The sequence below is a fragment of the Otolemur garnettii genome, unplaced genomic scaffold (assembly GCF_000181295.1).
Source record: "Otolemur garnettii isolate 467f Iridium unplaced genomic scaffold, OtoGar3 scaffold00147, whole genome shotgun sequence".
Classification (NCBI taxonomy): Eukaryota; Metazoa; Chordata; class Mammalia; order Primates; family Galagidae; genus Otolemur; species Otolemur garnettii.
In genome coordinates, this window is record NW_003852542.1 from 730,116 (window position 1) to 734,170 (window position 4,055).

Genomic DNA, 4,055 nt, shown 5'->3' on the forward strand with positions numbered 1-4,055 from the left:
AAATGCCACAGAAGTGAATTTGGATAGTGACAATGTTCTGTGTTTCTTAATTGGTACAGATGTTTCCAGATTGGTCATGTTCATAAGAATATGCACTGTGCAATCAATTACAACTTGGAGTAGATCAAATTTTCATTATGATGATTCTTTGGGGCTCCAAGTCACAGGTCCAGGGAAGATATGGACCATTGCACTCTAAAGCAGTTTAACCCTTGGTTTACTTCCCAGACAGACTTGTAACAAAATTTGTAAACATAACAGCACCTGAGAAATGTTCATTGTATCAAATATATGTTGATATGTGTTATAAAGTGTGTTCATCCACACAGTATCTTTTCTAGGGTAGATGCTCAGAAAGATTTTCTGGCTTTGGGGACAACTGGTTTTTCATTCAAAGTTGGCCAGATCCCATCCACAAAGACAGAAGGTGCAGCCACATAGGTGAAGAGTGATGTCCATTTCCCAAAATGTACATACATGTCCACCTCTCTGCTATTTATATCACCATGGCCTCCTACAGTTCAATTATTTAATCAGATAATGCAAGATTTAAGTAGCCCACCCCTCCAATGCCCTCTATATACAATGTTAGTAGCCGGAATTAGGTAAATTAACATTTCACAGTGGACTAAGTTGCCTGAGCTGATTTCCTGTGTAAAATGAACAAACAGTATCAAAATCAGTTTGGGTGACTAGTGCTAGGCACTATTTAGTGATAGGGGCCTGGTTTTCAAAGGGATCTAGCATTGGTATCTGTGAGGAGGAAAGAGTGGGTTAAAAACAAAAAACAAAAGGTTAGGTTTTCAGAATGGATAGAGGGGAAAGAAATGCTATTCAGAGAATATTTAGTGAGATATTTATGAGATACCAAAAACCATCTTCATGAATCTGAGGTTGAGAGCTTAACGAGGTCTAAAGAAATCACTATGGTTGAAAATATTTTCTGCCCTCGTTTGTATCCAGAGAGTTTGACACAGGTGACCCTGGCCTTTTGTCCCACCTGCCTTCCCCAGAATCCCCTGGAACATCCCAGATCTCCTTCCATAGTCTTTCCACACACAGAGCTGTTGGACAGCATGGTTACCTCCCTGATAGTAACTGGCTGCCTGCGGCTTGCTCTTCACTTCTGAGTTAGCATTTTATTGAGTTTTTAATGGTTAAACGTAAAGCTTTTGGTGTTTCAAGAATGAAAAAAATTCTTTGGAAAAAAAGACTGCAGAGACAAAACTGCGAAATTTTATGCAAACTAAGCTTAGTGTGATGGGTTCCGGAAAAGGGCATCTTATGGCAATACCTGAGTTTATGTGTCTAGTTAGGGTCTGACCTCCACGGAAGTCAGACTGCAAAGAGAGACAAAGGGCCTAAGAAGAAGGTCACCCCCAGTGACCCAAGAGCCTGACAGAGTGTACCCAGTCCACAGCACACCTGAGCAGGTGATAGGGTTAATTTTATGCATCAACTCAGCTAGGCAACCTCACCCACATTTTTGTCAGATATCCATCTAGGTGTCACTGTGACTGTAAGTGAGGTAATGAAATTAGCATTTAAGGCAGTAGATGTTGAATGAACCAGATTACCCTCCATGTAATGGAGGTCAGCTTCATGTACTCAGTTGAAGGGCTTAAGAGAAAATTGAGGTTCCCCCAAGGAAGAGGGAATTCTGCCTCCAAACTGCCTTAACATTGCAATATCCATTCTTCTCTGGGTTTCTAGCCTGCCCTGTAGATTTCAGTCTTGGCGAGCCCCAACAATGGTGTGAGACACTTCCTTAAACTCTCTCTCTCCTCTAACTAATTTTGGAGGTGACCCTCCTGTGGATCCAGCTGTCCCCCACTACCCATATCTGACTTGCCAATAGGCTTTATGCTTTGAGAAGGGGGGTGGTGCAGTGTAAAGGGGAACACCATGACCTGGGGTGCTGTGCTCTGCAGCTCTCCTAAGGGCAATCTCTTTGAAATGAGTTTCTCCTCTGGCCAGAGAGGAGACAGCATCATGCAGAGTCATCTGGAAGGTTTCCCTGAACAAAAGCAGGCAATGAGTGGGCAGGGAGCTGTGGTGGCAGCCTCAGGCAGGAACAGGTGAGCCGGGGTATATGACTGAAGATGGGAGGCAACTGTCCTTCTAGCCCTTTTGATCCCCAAACTAAACCTGAGTGTAAATTTAACTAGAACAACACACCAGCAAAGCCTAGGAGGCACTGGGGAGCATCCCAGTAATATCTGCAGAGAGAATCTCTAGAGATACGAGACTTTCTCTCTGTTAGACATGCTGAGCATTGGTTTTACCATATCATATCACGGGATTTTATTTTGAGGTCACTTGTTAGTGAGGTTTGGACATGTTAGTTATATTTGTTTGACATTAAATAAAATGGACAGTATGTCTGTGCAGATAAAGAAGTTGCCTGTAAATTCATTTCAAAGTTGCCTGTATTTTTTTTTGCAGTTTTTGGCTGGGGCTGAGTTTGAACCCACCCACCACCTCTGGCATATGGGGCCGGCGCCTTACTCCTTTGAGCCACAGGCGCCGCCCAAAGTTGACTGTATTATTGAAGAAAGATAGCTCTTTTGTTGTGAGATTGGCTAAAAAGTAGAATCAGGGTCTCAGCAATATATTCTTCTTTTTCTCCCCCTCCCCCCACTCACTGGATTAAGTAAAGAAAATTTATCAGGACCTTTCAGAGCCTGGAAAACAAATGAATAAATGTGTTCTATGAATCTCCAGAAGATTCTAGAGACTGGACACTGTTTCCTAAATTTATTTGTCCATGGAACCTTTTTTTTTTTGGCTGGGGGCTGGGTTTGAACCTGCCACCTTCGGTATATAGGGCTGGTGCCCTACCCCTTTGAGCCACAGGCCCATGGACCCCTTTATTAAGAGGCATTTCTTAGGACTGGTATTTCATTGACCGCATAAATTAGTGGTAATCTTCCTTTAAAGGGCTTTTCCTGCTTTTCCGCAGCTCCAGACCTTTCCCTCCTTTTTGCTTAGTCTGACTGACAGGAGAAGCCGTTGGCAATCTGCCCCCCTCCCCCACAGCTGTATCTCCTCCTATAGTTTCCATTTATTGATGCACTTCTGAAACCAAATTCACCATTCCTGCAACCCACTGAGCTCGTGCTCGCCTTTTGTTCACTAAAGCAGTTGGTCCCCAACCTTTTTGGCATCAGAGACTGGTTTCATGGAAGACAATTTTTCCAGGCACATGGTAAGAGATGGTTTCTGGGTGATTCAGGTGCATTACATCTCTACCTCAGATCATCAGCTGATAGATTCTCCCAAGGAGCCCACAAGCCAGATCCCTCCCATGCACAGTGTACTGTGGGGTTTGACTCCTGTGAGAATCTAAGGTCACTGCTTGCCTGTCAGAAGGTAGACCTCAGGCATTATTGCAAGAGACAGGGAGCAGCTGTAATACAGATGAAATTTTGCTAGCTCATCTGCTGCTCATCTGCTGTGTAGCCTGGTTCCTGACAGGCCATGGACCGGTACTGGTCTGCACCCCAGGGGTTGGGGACTGCAATACTAAAGGCTCTATTGGCTTTCTTATGCCACTTAAAGCCTCCTGTCCAAAAGTTTTTGTCTCAGTGTGTGTGTACCAAGAGACTTCTGGATTTTAAAAAGAAGTAAGTCGAGCTACCAGGTTCTATGAGACCCTTACAGCGTTCAGAAACTGAGTCTGAACTAAGGTGTAGTCATAGGAGCTGGGTTTTATATCTAAATGACTTTTCCTAAAGCTTCCCTCTTAGGGCTTTGGTTGTTTGTAAGCCGTGGTTATACAGAGGACCAATTATAGATTCCCCCTGTAGCCACCATCGAGAAACAAAACAAAAAGGTCTCTGGTATCAGCACAGGGACACCCAAATGCCCACACGCCTGCACAGAGTGGCCAGGGCTGGTGTGGAGTTGTAAGTCAGTGCTTATAGTATCACCAGATGCTCTTCTGTCTGCAACCTGTTGTGCTGCTGTGCTTCAAAAGTTTCCTTTCAAAGAGAAGAGTCTCTCTCTTCCATCCTCAAAGAAACCCTTTTTTTTTTTGGAGACAGAGTCTCATT